The 17924-nt window shown below is 45.1% G+C and overlaps 1 protein-coding gene across 1 annotated transcript in view; it reads left to right on the forward strand.

The window, feature by feature from the left end:
* Positions 1-17924, forward strand: part of CNTNAP2 (contactin associated protein-like 2) — a 1206610-nt gene that overhangs the window by 668861 nt on the left and 519825 nt on the right. The window lies entirely within an intron of this gene.

Raw genomic sequence — 17924 nt, forward strand, 5'->3', positions numbered from 1 at the left:
GTGAGGAGGACGGCGCGGGGTGAGGAGGACGGCGCGGGGTGAGGAGGACAGAGCGGGATGAGGAGGACAGCGCAGGGTGAGGAGGACGGCACGGGATGAGGAGGGCCATCCTCCTGCTCCAGCACAGCAGTTTGTCCGCGTTTTATAGATGAAAATGTGAATCCAAACAAGGGACCTCATGGATTGAATTTTTGTACCTGAAATAAAAATGTAAGAAGCCAGATTTTGAAAACTCTTAAACTTGAAAAGTAGCTTGCAAAGTTGTATCTTGTTTTACGTAACTGATTTGATAGGAAAATTTGAGTAGATATAAATGGTACTTCATATTGCTTAAACATGAATGCTAAATCTTCTAATTCTGGTCTTATAATGTACTGCTGTTTATAAAATTTGTTTTAAAACTGGGGTTTTTTTTTTCCATTTTTCCCGTAATTGAAAGAAGGTTGTTTGGTGTGAGGGTGTGTGTGGGTCCGTGTGTATCCATCCACATGTGTGAGGGCCCATTTGATCTTCTCTCAATACACCAAAAAGATAGAAACTCCAGTGTTGAAAACGAATTACACAGAAAACTTTCCCTTCACTTATTTTTTTAATTGATTTTAATGAAAGTTTACAGAGACTTTGGATTTCCACTTAGCCATTGTTGCACTTTTCTCCCTTTCCACCCCTCCCCCAATTTGTTTTTCTTTTTGAAAAGTAAAATAATAATAATAATAATTTCATTGTTATTCAATCCCTCCCCCCAAGTCTACTCCACTATGCTACCTTCGTTCTGGATTCCTGACATAACAGTAATATCATATTACCCTCATCACTAGTGGCATACTGCCTAACGTACGAGACTGCTGCCTGAAACATTGCTGGTTCTAATTCATCTAATTCCTCAGGAGAAAGACTGGCCGCCTCTGCCCAGAACCCTTCACTCACATTTAAGAAGTGATGACCAGCAGAATGTCTGCAGAGTAGAGGCCTGGCTCCGGGAGGGCGGAGACCAGTTCTCAGAGGCCCCCTTTCCATTGTCCCCATTTGTGGGTGGGAGGACATTGAGGCGGGAGCGTTGCAAACCCACCTAGTTTGGGGCTTTTGTTCCTTGGTAGTTTACTATCATGGCCCTCAGTCCATTGACTCATAAGCAGCTGAATGTGTGCTGTTACTGTGTACCTTCAAGTCACGTATGACTCACAGCAACCCTGTAAGCAACAGATCTGAGCCTGCCCTGTTCTGCACCACCTGCCCATCTGCCATGGTCCAGCCTCTTGTTACGGTCACCTTGTGTTGGTCTATCGTATTAAGGATCTTCCTCGCTTCCTCTGACCTTCCATATTTCCAAGCATGATGTCTTTTTTTTTCCCCCAAGGATTGGACCCTCGTAATAACACACCCAAAGTGTGTGAGGTGAAGCTTCACAATCTTTTCTTCTAAGGAACACCCTGTTTGTATTTCCTCCAAGAAATATTGGTTCTTTTGGCATGTTATAGGATATTCAGTACTCTTCTCCAATTCCACAACTTGTCAGCGTCTATTTTCTCATCCTTTTTCACTGTTCAACTTTCAGATGCATAGGAAGCTATTGAAAATATGATTCTGATCACACCCACCTTAGTCTTTAACTTGACATCATTGCTCTTCAGTGCTTTGGAGATGTCCTTGGCAACAGATTTTCCCAACTTTTTATTTCTTAACTCATTTAATTTACAAATGTTCAATTCAAAATGTCATGCAAACACACATATACACACCAGGGTTTATAATCTGTTATTCTATGTTAGTCTACTAGTTCTATCTTGACCTCCTGTCCTAAAATGACAGACCCTGATGTGGTGCTGGAAGAAGTGTCCTCAGTCGACCCTGGAAGACAGGGTTGTGTTCACAATTAAAAGCAAGTTAACAAACAAAAACACTATCAGGCAAAGAAAATATTTACGAACTAATGCAAATGGTTCACAGCTTCACTTTGCTCGGCTCCACAGTTAACACTCTTGGTACCAGCAGTCAGGAAATCAAAAAGCGTATCGCGATGGGAAAGTCTGCCGTTAGGGACCTCTCAAACGTACTCAGGAGCAACAGTGTCTCTCTGGAGACTAAGGTGCGCCTGATACAGGTCATGGTATTTGCAATCGCTTGTTATGCATCAGAGAGTTGGACAATGACTAGGGAGGACAGAAGGAGAGTGGATGCTTTTGAGCTGTGGTGCTGGAGAAGGGTACTGAATGTACCCTGGACTGCCAGGAAAACAAACAGATCCATCTTGGAGAGGATTAAACCAAGCTGCTCCTTGGAGGCAAGGATTCTGGGGCTTCATCTGACATACTTTGGACATGTTGCCAGGAGGGACAAGTCCTTGGAGAGGGACATCATGCTTGGGAGGGTGGAGGGACAGCGCAGGAGGGGAAGACCCTCTATGAGATGGATTGATTCGGTGACTGGGGTAATAGGGATGGGTGTGTCAGAGGCAGTGCGGTTGGCGCAGGATAGAGCTGGGTTTAGAGCTGTTGTGCATAGGGTCGCTATGAGTCGGAAACGACTCGATGGCACATAACAACAACAACAACAATGCAAATGGACTTGGATTCTGGTGCCTTAGTGGTAAGGAGCTGTGCTGCTAACCCAAAGGTATGTGGTTCGAATCCACCAGCTGCTCCATGGGAGAAAGAAGAGCAACCTCCTTCTGTGCAATTTATTGACTCTGCAAACCTGCTGGAGGGTCAGCTATGAGTCAGTTCTGACTCTACTGTTCTCAGTAAGAACAGTGCAAAAAGACAGTGTTCTGAGCTTCAAAGGTTCAAATGCTGTATCTTCATACTGAGGAGGAAAAAAGGTTTTTTCCTAAGATTGTTTTTTTTTAAATTAAGTTTGCTTTCAAAGTTCTTATACATGGTGTTTCACACTAGTCGTCATTCACATTGTGTTTCATACAATCAGTCCCATGCATTATGTTTTATAAAATTAATCACTACAGGACCTTGTCCATCATTACCAGTCTTTTCAGGTCTCTGATGGATTCTTCCCATTTCCTTCACCTCCTCCACCCACTAAATTGGGCAACATTGTGGTTTCGCCCCTATCTATCCTCACCCACCTTCTCCCACCTCTTCCCCCTTGGGTCCCCGTAAATGTTTTACTAGTTATGCTTCTATTTTTACAACAGTCTTACGTAGTATTTGGCCTTAGGAGACTGAGTCCGTTAACTCAGCACAGTGCTCTCCAGTGTCTCCAAAGTTGTGTAGTATTTTGGTAAATCATTGTTCCTGAGTGCTTCATAGTATTCCACTGTGTGAATGGACCGTAATTCTCTGTCCGTTCTGTTGCTGTTGGACAATCAGGCTGTTCCCATGTTCTTGCAATGGTTAATAATGATGCTATGAATATTGATGTACAAATCAGAGTTTCTATCTCAGTTTTCATTTCCTCAGTGTATATTCCTAGTAGTGGAATAACTAGGTCAAAAGGAGTTTCCATGTTCAAATTTTTGAGGAAACACCAAACTTCCTTTCAGACTGGTTGTACTAATTTACAATCTCACCAACAGTGTATGAGAATTCCACCTCTCCCCATCTTCTCCAACATGTCTTATTGCTGTCCTATTAAACTTTGCCACTGCTACTAGAGTGAGATGGTATCTCATTGTGGTTTTGATTTGCATCTCTGCTGTTGCCAGTGATTTTGAGCATTTCTTCTGTGCTGTTGGCCATCTGAGTGTCTTCCTCTGTGTAAAATCTTTCAATGTCTTTTGGCCATTTTGTATTTGGGTTATCATCCTTTTCTTCTGGAGGTCCAGTAGTATTCTGTAAACTTCTGTTATGAGATCCTTGTCCGAGATGGTATTGTCAATGATCCACACACACCCACACTGGTAAGTTTTCTTTTAATCCTAAAACAAAAAAGGTTTTGATGAGCACAGAGGTTTAATCTTTAGAAAGTCCCATTTATCAGTTATCCTCTCCAGATTGTGCATTTCTGTCTGCATTTTTCAGCCTCTTTATACCATAGACTAGGTCTTCTAAGTTTGTCTCTTGTGAATGTTACTAATTTGGGCTTTACTCCCAAGTCTCTGATCCACCTTGAGTTGATTTTTGTGTATGGTGTCTTCTTCTGTCATCTTTATTCATTGTCCAGCTCTCAAATGCATAACGTGTGATTGAGAAGACCATGATCTGACTTAGGTGCATCTTAGTCTTCCAACTGACATCATTGTTCTTCAGTATTTTGGAGAAGTCGTCTACCATGGACTTGCCCAATACAGTATTTGACTATCTGACTGCTGGTACCAAGGGTGTTGGTTGTTGATCCAAGCAAGGTTAAATCATTGACCGTGTCAGTTCTTTATCTTAACTGTTGATCCTGTGGTGGGGACATTAATTTTCTTCCTGCAGGTTTTTACTCTAAGATGGCCTTCTTATCAGTTCTGCTGACAGAAATCTTGCCTTTCCTTGTGATTTTAAAGTCTGCCTCATCTACTGCATGCCAGCCTCTGGGCAGAGGAATTGTAGCTCCTGTCCTCCTTTTCCTGAAGCCGTCTGCACACATGGTTCTGAGTCTATCAAAAGCCAAGTGCCCATCAACAAATGAATGGACAGAACAACTATGGTACATTTACACAATGGAATATTACACAGCATTGAAAAATAATGAACTCGTAAAACATTAAACAACATAGATGAGCCTGGAGGACATTGTGCTGGGTGAAATATCTCAGTCAAAGAAGAACAAATATTGCATAACATCACTGTTATAAAATAGGACTGACATGGGGAGTTTGGGGGAGGAGAATAGAAGAGTGGACAGATAATAAACATTGTTTTGGAACAGATGAAGGAAAGAATGGTCTGGAAGGAATATATGATCAAGTATTAGACGTATGACTACAATCTGGAACAAGAGGTGCATTGCCAAGTGGACTAGAAGTTGAGAGGGAGGAAGAGGGAAGAAAATGGGCAGCAGCAAGGGAAGACTGAAGGACTTGGGAACCAGGGCCCTTGCTACCCAGAGTGGAGCTGGGAGAGAGAACAGAGCTAAAGGGAAGGGGAGGGAGAGAGTGGAGGGAGAGTGTGGAAAGTGGACTCCTGGGGGCAGATGTGCTGCAGAAGGGCCCACAGATACTCCAAGGGGGCCTGAGACCAGAGGCTGGGAGGACAGGGGCTGTGAGGCCGGGGACCTGCACCTCAGTAATCTGTGGGAACAGTCATGCTGGGTGAACACTAGAAAAGAACACCATTTGGAGCTCTCAGATTTCTGCCTTTAGCCCACGCAGGAGTGGCTCTGGATGGAGGTGTTTTAAACACTGACACACAGGGCCCTTTAGACTTGAGTCACATTTGGGTGAGAGAAGTTCACAGCGCCTTCTCCTCCTGATGGCCTTGTGCTCCCTGCTGCACACTGCAGAGGTGGAGCCCAGGGCTCAAGTCTGACCTCATCCCTGTCCTGACCGGGAAGAAGCTTCATGTCCACCTCTGCTCCTCAGAAGCTCATGGGCACTCACGTGGGTCCTTCTGTATCTCTAGAGATGAGCTCTGTCCTCTGGGTATGTGACACAGGTCCCTGGTCCCCCAAGCACACATCACAGGGCCCCAGTGAGACACTGCACCGTGTCTCAGCTCCAGAACACACCAGAAATGGGCCCTCATCCCTTGTTCCACCACAAGCTCTTTTCCGGCATCCACTGGAGGAAGGAGTGGAGTTCACAGCATCAACCTCATTATCCTCAAGGTCGCTTGAATTCTGCCCTTGTCATACTGGTCCATGGTCATGGCTGAGGCAAGAAGGACCCGTGAAGTGTCCTGAGCATGTTTGAGAGCCTGTAGCCCACTTGATGCCGTGTCCTCAGCTCGTGGCATTACTTTGCTGAACGTGACATGAATAGTTTCATTAAGTTTTGCCTCCATTATAGAGCTTGGAAGCAGGAGTGGCATCTACTTCCTAAACAACATATCTCCGGAAACTCTACAAACTTCGATAAATGTCAGTAGTTGTAGAGGGGCTTCAGGCCTTTTGTTCATAGGGTCGCCATAAGTTGTGCTCGACTCAAAGGCAATCAGCAACAACATAGAGCTTAGGTTATTGGCCTGGGAAACAATTGATGAGCCCTGCTGAGAAACAAGTAATCTAAGATAACTTTGGAATATTGAACTTGAATCAAGGAGAATGAGAAACTACTCCTCGGGGTTTCTTTGAGCAGTATGCCCACCAGTTAAATGTATATGTCAAGTGGGCACAAACCACACACTGCTCAGTCAGGCTCGTGGGCTTTCATCTTCACTGGAACGTCCTGAGGAAGGAATTTAGGTGTCTGACCACTGCCCTCTCCCTTCCCCCTTCCTGACCACTCCCTCTGCTCAGAAGGACTGGGTATGTTCTAGATCTGGACATCAGAATCCAGACGAAATAGAGTTTCCTCCTTAAAAGTTGGACAGTAGCTTTTCATCACAGCTGGCTTCCATCAGATATTAGAGAACTATTTTGTGTGGAAACCTTTCCACTTAACAAAGTGTTTTCTTTTTATTGTTGTTTCATTTTATTTGCTGTGCAGTTCATTTCCCGTCGTTGATTCTCTTCGGCCTTCTGTCCTGTCCTCGTCTGCACTCTGAGCTTTCTCCTCAGCAGAGAGAACTGTGAGCTTTGCTGTGACGTGCGGGGCACGTCTGTTGTTTGACTGACAGTTAAGCTATGGCTTCACTTTTTCTCCCCCTCTGTCCAGGACCTTCCTCTGTGGTCATTTTTGAGTGGTGAACACCAGGACCCAGATGCCATCTGGACCTAGCTTCAGACTGTGGAGCTTGAAGTCCTTGCTAGTCCTTTGGCCCAGTTGTTTCTATGTGTCTTTGATTTTCTTTATTTTTTTCCCCAATGAAGTGTTTTGGATAGCATGGGGTTAAATGCAGATGTGGCTTTATTTTCTAGTGGAGGTAGTGTCCAAAGACCCCAACTTTGTCCCAGAATTCTCTCCTGCATTTTCTTGGGGTCTTTGCCTAAGTACTGTGCCTGCCTGATTCTTGGAACAACCTCCCTCCTCTCATGTGGCACCTTCACATCTGCCGTCACGCCTGCTCATCCAGTGTGCAGCCAGCACTCCCTGCCCTGGCCCAGCGGAGATGCCCTGAATCCACAGGGACAGTGGGCTGATCAGACTGGATGAAGGACTTGGTGCAGGGGGTCTCCCAGCCACAGCACAGGGCTTGTCCGAGGGTCCACACATAGCTCTTTCTAAGTCGCCTTCCTTAGAGAACCTTCCCACAGCCAGTGGGTCAGTCCCTGCCCAGGAAGCACTAGTGTGTCAGGCCCTACAGTTTTGGTGACATGAGGGTGGGCCTTTGGGTTAGTAGAACCTGAGTCCTGGTTGACCAGATCAGCAGTTCTGGACAGTTCTCAGGCACCTGAAGCTCCGGGGAGGCAGGAGTGTTTCACTATCATTCATCTAACTTTCCAGTGGGCTAGCTCTCATCTGTCTATCCATCTGTCATCTCGTTACCTGTCTACACCTCTGATTACCTGCCTGACTAAACTAGAGCTAACTATTATCGATCTATCAACCTGTCTTTCTACCTGCCTAGCTAACTAACTAGCTCCCTATAAACTATTTCTCTCCTACCACCTGCTGTGAGAGCTCCTGTGGCCTGGTCAGTAAGGAGCTGTGCTGACGGTTCGAATTCACCAGCTCCTCCAGGGAAGAAAGATGAGCAATGTCCTCCGTGCAGTTTACGGCCTCTGAAAGCCCGTGAGAGGGTCAGCTAGGAGTCAGTTCTGACTAGATCACAATGATTTGTATGAGATCTATTTACCAGCTAGCTTATTAGTTATCACCTAGTTAGCTGTCTTCTTCTTGTTGCGTGCCTTACAGTTGACCACCACCCTTTAAACAGCAGATCTGTACCTTCCTCTGTCCTGTGCCATACTCATCCTCTCATGTGCTTGAGCCTATGGTTACAGTCACTGGGTCATCTATTTTGCTGAAGTCCTTTCTCTCTTTCACTGACCTCTACCTTTCTAAGCATGACAGCTTTTTCTAAGGACTGTCCCCTCCTAACAAAGCACGCGAAACCAAGTTTCACTGTCATTGCCTCTAAGGAACACCCTGTTTGCACTTTTTCCAAGACAGACCTCTGCATTCTTTTGGCAGTCCATGGAATATTCAGTACTATTCTCTAACATCACAATCCAAAGGCATCAGTTCTTCTGTCATCCTTAGTCACTCTCCAACTTTCAGATACATAGCAAGCAACTGAGATGATTATGGGCTGAATCGGGCCTAAGCCTCAGTCTTTAAACTGCTGTCATTACTCTTTAGCACTGTAAAGAGGTCCCCGACAGCACATTTTCCAAGTGCAAATCATCTTTTCATCTCCTGACTGCAGGAATATTGATTGTAGATTCAAGTAAAAGGAAATCATTGACAATTTCAGTAATTTCTCCACCTATCAAGATGTATCCTATTGGGCCAGATTTTATTTTCTTGATGTTGATATATGATCCTTATTAAAGTCTTTGTTCTTATACAGCAAGTGCTTCAGGCCTTCTTTATTTCCAGTGAGCAAGGCGGTATCATCTGCATAATGCAGATTGTTGGTGTGTCTTCCTTTAGCCTGAGGTCATACTCTTCTTTGTAAAGTCCAACATCTTCTTAAATGATCAGTTCAACATATAGATTGAAAAGGTACAGAGGAAGACTGTAGCCCTGACACACACCTTCCTTGATTTTAAATCATGCAGTGTTCACTTGCTATGTGCGAACAGTAGCCTGTTTGTCTAGGTGTAAGTTTCACATGACTACAGTAAGTGCTCTGGGACTCTCATTCTTCTCAACATTAGCCATAATTTGTGGTGATCCACACAATTAAATGCCTTTGTATAGTCTATAAAACACAAATCAATATTCTTCTGGTACTCTCTACTTTTTGTTACTATCCGTCTGACATCTGCAATGATTATTTCTGGGTCATGGCCTTTTCAAAATCCAGCTTGAATTTCTGGCAGGTTTCTGTCTATGTACTGATTTAGATAGATGATAGATTATCCATAATCTATCTTAAATTTTATTTTTAGCTAGACTAAGGTGTGTCTGATACAGGCCATGATCTTTGCAATCACTTGTTATGCATCAGAGAGATGGACAATGACTAGGGAGGATAGAAGGAGAATTGATGCCTTTGAGCTGTGGTGCTGGAGAAGAGTATTGAATATACCACGGACTGCTAGGAAAACAAACAGATTCATCCTGGAGAGGGTTAAACCGGGCAGCTTCTTCAAGGCAAGGATTCTGAAGCTTCATCTAATGACCTTTGGACATGTTGCAAGGAGGGACCAGTCCTTGGAAAGGGACATCATGCTTGGGAAGGTGGAGGGACTGCGCAGGAGAGGAAGACCCTTGACGAGATGGATTGATTCAGTGACAGGGGTAATGGGGGCAGGTGTGTCTGTGATGGTGAAATTGGCACAGGACAGAGCAGGGTGTAGGGCTGTTGTACATAGGGTCACTATGAGTCACAGGTGACATTACAGCACATAAACAAAACAACAGTTATGATCTATGTATAGACCTATCTAACTATCATCTATCTATAATTTACCTACCACCTATCTATGCGTCTATATCTTATCTATGAATCTATCATGCAGTCTCTCACCACATCACATCAGTACAGTTTTTCTGAGTAATCCTTTGGGAGAACCCTTTCTTCTGTGCAGCACTGGGGCCCAGGCCTAGCTCTGTGAGAGAGGAGAAGGAACCATCTTGAACTCCCACAGGACGGATCCTCAGTGAGAAGGAATCCAGTGGGTCTGTGAGAGCAAAGGTGGAGTATCAGACAGACAGCTGCCTGGAGGAGGCATCAGGGAGCCCAGGAAGCAGGTTTCTATCAACTGGCGCAGGCCCTCCACCACTTTGTGTTCACAGCACGAGAAAAGTTCTAAGTGCACATGGAAGGTCTCTCCCAGGTGCGCGTTTGGCCAACAGCAGTGGGCATGGTTCCTCCAGAGGTGTTGGTGCAGCACAGGGCTGGGAGGTAACAGAACTGTGAATCTGCAGGAAGCCCAGTGATGGAGAAGCGGCTCAGAAGAGCCTCCCGACTGTTCTCTCCCCTGCGGCACTCGCTGCATGATTTGGGTCCACTCTCACCAGGTGACACAGCAGCAGCACTGCCTGGCAACTTTCCCCTTACCCTGCGCATCAGTCAGGGCACTCGAGAGAAGCAGAACTCTTAGTATGCAAAGAGACGTAGAGGGCGGATGGACAGACGATGGCTGGATGGATGGATGAATAGAAGAGAGTAGTAATCAGGACTGACTCTACAGTAATGGGTTTTATTTTCTTTATAGTTAGGTAAATAGATAGAGGGCTGATAGATGAGACAGACAGTTAGCTAGATGATAGGTAGGTAGGTAGGTAGATAGATAGATATGATGGATAGATAGACATGATAGCTAGATGATAGCTAGATAGATAGATAGATATGATAGATAGATCTATAGATATGATAGATAGATAGATATGATAGATGATAGATAGATATGATGGATAGATAGATATGATAGATGATAGATAGATATGATAAATGATAGATATGAAGGATAGATAGATAGGATGGATAGACAGACAGATATGATAGATAGATAGATAGATAGATAGATAGATAGATAGATAGATAGATAGATGATAGATAGATAGATAGATGATAGAGAGATATATCGATCGATCGATCTTATAGTTCTTAAGGATGGGCTCACATATTTTACAGTTCTTAAGGAATCTGTCCGCATATTTGTGGGACAGAAGCAAAGAATCAGTTGACGTAATTGTGAAAGTTTTCAATCCAGAGACCAGTGTGTAGGCAACAGGTAGAAGCCCCGATAGGATTTCTGTGCAATCTTGAGGAAGAATTCTTCTTCTGTTCTGTGAGAAACCCCATTTTCTGATTTAAGACCTTCAATTTGTTAGATCAAATCCATCCATATTATCCAATATAATCTTATTTAACGTCATCTGATTGTCAAAGCTAGTAACATCTACATCCAGGCAACACCTAGACCAGTGTCTGACCACAGCTGGGCCTCTGGGCCCCACTAAGTGGACACATGCAGTATATCATGTCTACATGAGACCAGTGGGACAGCCTTGATCCCGACTGTATAGTACGGTTTTATAAGCCTCATTTCTACAGCCTGAACTTGGTTTAAAGGCTAATAGATGTTTTAGAAATAAAAAGTGAATGATCCACAGGGCAAAAAGCATTATAGGAGACAAATTTATTGAGAAATATTGGAATTTCCAATAAAGAAGCACTAAATTCACCAAAAAGAAATATTTGCTATGACTTTGTACATGTACAAGGGTGGGAAGACCTTAGAAAGAGTAAAGACATAGTGATTTAAAGTTTGAATAATTCAGTTACTGTGTAAAAACAAACAAGTTCTTGAATGATTTAAAACGTTAAATTGAGATTTCTGTTTCCATTTGAAATGATGCTTCTCAACCTCCTTGCCCAGCACCCCCCCCCCCAAACACGTGCGACCTCGGAGGAGAAGCGTGTGAGCCCTGAGTCCTTCCCGCGTGGTGACTTATCCAAGGAGCGTGTTTATGCTGACGCTTGATTAACATCCATTTCACATGTGGTAATAAAAAACCAAGTTTAATCTGCTCTGACTGTAATTTTCATGCTGGGTTTACTCAGATTCCAACAGTCTCTATTGATTAGTTTAAGAAAATGGCATTCCCATTGTGTCCTGTTTAGGGAGGAAACCCAGTGGAAAAGCCTGCTCCACCCCTGAGGAGTGCTTTGCTTTTCCGTCTGCAGTAAACACAGCTTTGATGGGGAAGAGGGTGAGCCTGTTCGCTCACAGTCCACATTTGCAGAGCTCAAGGGAGTGTTCCTTAGACGCTGGCACTCCGTGGGTGGTGGGAAGGGCTGTGGGTTAGAGGGAGGCTGTGTCTGGGGAAAAGCCAGAGTGTTATCAGAAAGAGGAAGGCTGTCCGCCGGCTGGACTGGCTCTGGCTACATCAGCGGCTGCGGCTTGGTGGGCATGGCGGGGAGGGCGTGGGATTCCTGTGAGGCAGCACCACCTCTGGGGCAGGTGGCTTTAGTGTTTTCTAGCTGTGTGGTCTGTTCAAGGGGCTCCAAGTGGCCCTAGAGATCATGTAAATACAATTTAGAAGTGGAAATGCATTTATTAATAAAGTAAATTTACTTGGAAAAAAGTAAGTTTGCTTTCTACTTTAGATTTCAATGTGTACTTATGGCCAAGAAACACTTTAAAGGGAAAGTCAAGAAAAGATCAGCTTTTCTGGGCAGCAGCCCAGGGGTGTCTGGGCGGTGGGGATGGTGCCCCAGCCCAGCCCCAGCACTGTGGGCTCCCTCCCAAAGCCTGCTCTCAGCACTCTCCTGACGTTATTAATGACCCTGATGTACAAACCCCGAGTAAAATAGAATTAAAATCCAAAGTTAATTTCAAGCTCCATTAGAAATTAAAGGTGTTGGGAAAGAAATCAATATTTGCCCAGTGCAAAATGACTAAATTCAAAGCAATTAATTCTATTCTTTTGTAACTTCTAAAAACTATAAAGGACTTGCAAAGTATAAAGTGGGGCCATGTTCACACGTAGGTGCAATGTGTGACTGAAAATAATGAGGATGGTTTCCAGAAGGAACACCCAGAAATCCATTTTATTACTTTATAGCCATACCAGCTAGTATAAGCACTAAACCCCGTGCCTTTAAAAAAAGAAGAAAAGTCAATTATTCTGTAAAATCCATGGCGGTTCCCCGATTACGAACACTGGGCTGTAAATCTGAAAGGCTTTAAGGGACAGGAACAATGCAAAGGAGCAGAGATTTATTCAAATGGAACAAATGTATCCATTTCCCTAATTTTGCTTTCTCTTCCCTCCCCCTTCCCTCTCTGTGGCATCGTTGGTCCTGTAGTCCAGAGGAGTGAAAGCGCTGAGACCCTGAGGAATGTTGGTTGTAAGGGACACTTTGTCCTGGGAACTTCGTCCTTCCTTCCCGGGTGTCCCGAGGTCACACCTGCTCTACAAGCCTGTCTTCTGCAGGAGCAGAACGATGGGGACAATATGGCCTGGGTCAGATGCACATGGAGAAGAAGGACACCTCCCAAGCCAGGCTGCCATGTCACTATCATTTCAGCTGGAGGGTGGGGTGCTCGGGAACCGCAACACAGGTAGCCAGATAACACAAGTAGCGGGTCTGCCAGCCAAGTGGCCCCGCTGGGCCCCAACACCACCTCCCTTTGCAATAAGTATGGTCATGCAGGGAGGGAGACGTGACAGAGGAGGCACTGGAAGGTCTGGGACTCAGCGGTGCATCGCCGTCAGTGAGAGAACGGCCTTGGGCTTCTTGAGCTGTGTCCGTGTTTCTGGCAATGGCTGTGGACGATGACCGGAAGTGCTGATGCAGGTTGATACTTCACAGAACTCTGGTCAGATGAGGCTGCTTTTCCCCTCTGAATGGCCCGGCTCCACGCTGCCTGCCTTCTCAGGTGGCCGAAAGGTGATAGACCAGATGGGGTTACTCGGGGCCCCGCCCGTCACCTGCATGCTCCTCAGTGCTGGCTCACCTCAGTTTCCCCTCCTGCACAGTGGGGTAATCGCACTTCACATTTACCTCAGCTTTTGTGTTTAGAGTGTGTGTAAGGTGTGGGAGTGTCAAGCTGTGTGTCTGACTTGGAAGGAGTTGGGGAGTATGTGAGTAGCTGTCAGAGCAGGCAGATGGAGACTCCCGAAACAGTACTGGGCCTCCATTCCTGGAAGAGGCCCTGTGGGTCCCTCTCTGTGAGTCCCCTGCTCAGCATAGCACATACCGGTGGGCCGCCAGGTGAGAGGCAGCTGGAGGCTCCAGGAAGGAGAAGGTAGATGTGAGGACAGCTGGAGTCACACACCTGGGTGGCCATGTTTACTAGGACCAAGTCTCTGTCTCCACCATTGCTCACAAATCCCCCATGACCTAAGGAGCTGACCACCTGCCCTCCCTCCTGCCCACCACACTCACCACAGCGTCCATATTCCGCTGGAGAGACCGGGCAGGGGAGGGCATCTGATGCCTCCTGGTCCAGGCCCTCCAGTGAGTCTGCTGAGTTGTCAGGCAACTGGGTCAGGCAGGCGCATGAGCGTCCTGACTGCGGGTCTCCGTCCTGCCCTGTGTCCCCTGAGCCCTGAATCCTGAGCACACTGCCTTGTCATGCGTGTGGGCACATCTGTGGATGATGACCGGGTGTCCTGCACAGTCACGCGCGCAGATCCATCCGTGCTAACTGACCATGGCATGATTCCCATGACCCAGCTCACTTCTGCTCTCTGCTGGGAAGTTTATCACCTTGGCTGGTTAGCTCAGGGCTATGGGTCCCATGGCCACTGGAAGACAGCCTGTTAGAGATGAATAGCTCAGATTTATGAGAAATGTGCTTTCTGACCTTAAAGCACCTTATCTGCTGCGTCATCCCCTCCACAGGGCAGGCCTGGTGTGGAGGCTTTGTCCACCTCGGCTCTGTGTGGACAGAGCGACCCCAAGTGCCCAGCTTCTTACCGCCCAGCTGTGGTCTGAAGGACTCAGCCAGCACCTGGCTACACGCCCAGCCCTTCCTGTACTGGAACTCCTCCTAGCATCGGCTTCTTCCTTTCTGGTCTCCTGCTTAGTCACTGTCAAGTTGCCCCTGAATCTCAGTGACCTTGGGGACAACAGAATGGAGCCCTGGCTGTTCCATCTCCTCAAGGGCTGTCGTTGGGCTCAAGACTGGGGCTCGATGCTCGTTCATCTCAGTGCTGAGCCCTCTGTTTACCAGCAGCACCTCCAGAACATGGTTTTCCGGCGGGAGTGAACTGAAGTCTCCTCATTGGCTGGAATTCTTCTGAGGTTTGATTTGTTTGTTTGATCTCCTGGTATCTCATCATCATCTGTACCCCATATTTGGAAAGTTTGGGGCATAAATAGAATTTCGTCATTGTCACTTCTCCATCATTCATTCATTGAAGCTGGTTTATACCCACCCTTGGAGGAGATGCTGGACCTGCAGTGGAAGATGTGTCATGTGAAACCTCTCACTTCTCCAGCATTCTTATTCGTGGGAAGCAGCCTCTGAGCTGTGTTCTCATCCTCATTCACTGCCAGGGAGGTGCCCACGCTGGCTCTGTGGGGACATGCTGCTGAGAGTCAGTATCCGAAGGTGGAAACCATCCGAACAAACTTTTAGTTCTTCATCTCTCCAGCTTTTGGTTTTGTTTAATTTAAATAGGTGATTTTTTAAAAAGCTTTTATTGTAAAAATATGCAATAAAACACAATCTCAATTCTCTTCATGTGTGCAATTACATAATTACAGTTAAACTTGTTGAAGTTTCCACCCATCCTTTCGACCTTCCACCACCATCCTTGTCACCTGCAGGGCAGGGGTCAGAGAGCCCACGTGGTACAACAGTGAGTGAATGGAAATCCAACTTCTCTATCAACTTTGATTAAAATCTCAATTAAAAAAAAATTGAGGTCCTGGTGACTACATGGCCCTGAGGAATGTCCCAGCTGCCAGATAGTACCATCATCGATGCTCCAGAAACAGCCTTAAATGCAAATTGTGTAAGCAGTATCTCAAGCATGGACTTGTGCCTGTTTTTGGAATCCCAGTAACAATATTGATATATTGTACTGGCACCAATCATGATACAGTAATGGTTTTCTCTGTTTCAAAATTGTGTCAATAAAAGGGATAACTTTGTATAAGTAAAGGTGAATCAGTGAGGAAAAAATATTTTTTTTAAAAAAAGAGCTCAAGTGCTAAGCAAGATGTCAGGGGTCCCATCACACCACTGCCCTGTGGGAGGAGGAGGGGGCTGCCCGCCTCTGTAGATGCCTCATGGACAGCTCCACGGGGAAGGTCTGCTCTCTTCTGCAGACTCTGAAGGGCAAGGCTGACTCAGTCACGGAACACAATGGAGATGTCCTCTCCCTCCCACACCTGAAAAGGAGTGCTGCTGCTAGGGTAGTGTGTTACATACTGGGCTGCTAACCAGGAAGTTGACAGTTCAAGTCCACCAAACTATTACCTCCTGAAAAGGTTTTCAGCCTTAGTAACCTGGCTGAGGGCCACACGTGGGAATAGACTGGACAGCATGGGGCACTTGGTTTATCACACCTGGTATCCAGTAATAGCCTTGATCTCTAGATGTTTGCCCCTTATCTATCAATGAGCTGATACAATATTAGTGTCTTTACCACTGATGTGTTTAACTCAGGATGGTGTCTTCAGGGTTCCCCTGTGTAACATCAGGACTTTGTTGATATTCGTTGATCTGTTGTAACAGATCATGGTGCGTAGCTATCACATTTTGTTTAGTTGATATCCACGGCTGTGCATTGACCACATTTTGTTTATCCCTTGATTTGTTGATAGACATTTCAGTTGTTTAGAGTGTGGGCACGGTGAACACTGGTGGACACGTTTCTGTTCGCAACCCTTCACCTTTTTATGTGTCCACCTACCACTGAGATTTTCTAATCATCTGATAGTCCTGTGTTTAGCTTGTTGAGGAGCATTCAACCTGTTCCCACCGTTTGAATGAGGTTTCCTATTTCTCCACAGCTTTAACAACATATTTCTGGCCATTACAATTCTAATTAAAGTGATATGGTATTTCATGGTAAGACTCCGATATTGATTCAATATTGATTTATGTGTGTTAGCAATGCTAGATGCAGCTGTGGGCAAGTTTATGGGTCTGTACCCAAAATTATGAAAGACACATAGCTGACCAGCTGGCTGGAAGAGATTCGTATTTACTCCTATTACCAAAAGGATACTGCAACAGTATGTGGAAATTAGGGAACAATGTCTTTATTACCACATGAAAGTAAAAGCTTGCCAGCCATTATTTAAAAATGGCTGTAACAAAGCATTAACTGCACCATTGGTGGACTATCATTGATGAGATACCATTGTTGATGCCAGATGTATCTTGACTGAAAGCAGAGAATATTGGAAAGATGTTTGCTTGTATCTTATTGAATATGCAAAATCATTTGACTGTGTGGATCATAAAGTCCTATGGATAACATTGAAAAGAATGAGAATCCCAAGAACACTTAATTGTGTTCATAAGAAATCTATACATAGATCAAAAAACGGTTGTCCAAACGGAACAGGGAACACTGCATGCTTTAAAACCAGAAAAATGTGCACATGGTTGCAGCCTTTCCCCATGCCTGTTCAATCTGTATACAGAGCAAAGCTTTGAAAAGCTGGTTTATATAAAGAAAAATGTGGCATCAGGATAGGAGGAAGGCTCAAAACCAACTTGCATTATGTAGATAGCGGAACTGCTGAAAGTGAAGAAGACTTGAAGCACTTACTACAGAAGATTAAAAAAAAAAAGCTACAGCCTTTAATGTGGACACATTTCAACAACAAGAAAACAAAAATTTTCACCACTAGGCCAATAGGCAACATCATGATAGGTGGAGAGAAGATTGTTAACAATTTCATTATACTTGGCTCCACAATCAACACTCAAGCAACAAAGGTAACAACAGTCAAGCAATTAAAAACCGTATTGTGCTGGGAAACTGTGCTCTCAAAGACCTCTTCAAAACACGAAAGAGCAACGATGTCAGCATAAAGACTAAGGTGCACCCCATCCATGTCATTGAATTTTCAACTGCTTTCTATGCATTACAAGTTGGACAACAATTAAGAGAGAGAGAATATATGCCTTTGTGTTGTTGGAGAAGAATACTGAATATACTATCAAAAGATAAACCTGCCAAACCCAAAGCAAGGCTGTCGAAAGCACAAATCAATCTGCCTTAGAAGAAGAGCAGCCGGGATGTTGCTCAGAAGGACAGGAAACTCCATTTGAGTCTGTTGTCTGGAGGGACCGGTTCTCAGAAGAGCATCCGCTGGGGAAATCTGAGGGCCAAGGGAAGAGAGGAGGACCCT

The sequence above is a fragment of the Elephantulus edwardii genome, unplaced genomic scaffold (genome assembly GCF_000299155.1).
Source record: "Elephantulus edwardii isolate Elephantulus edwardi_28Jun2011 unplaced genomic scaffold, EleEdw1.0 scaffold00055, whole genome shotgun sequence".
Taxonomy (NCBI): Eukaryota; Metazoa; Chordata; class Mammalia; order Macroscelidea; family Macroscelididae; genus Elephantulus; species Elephantulus edwardii.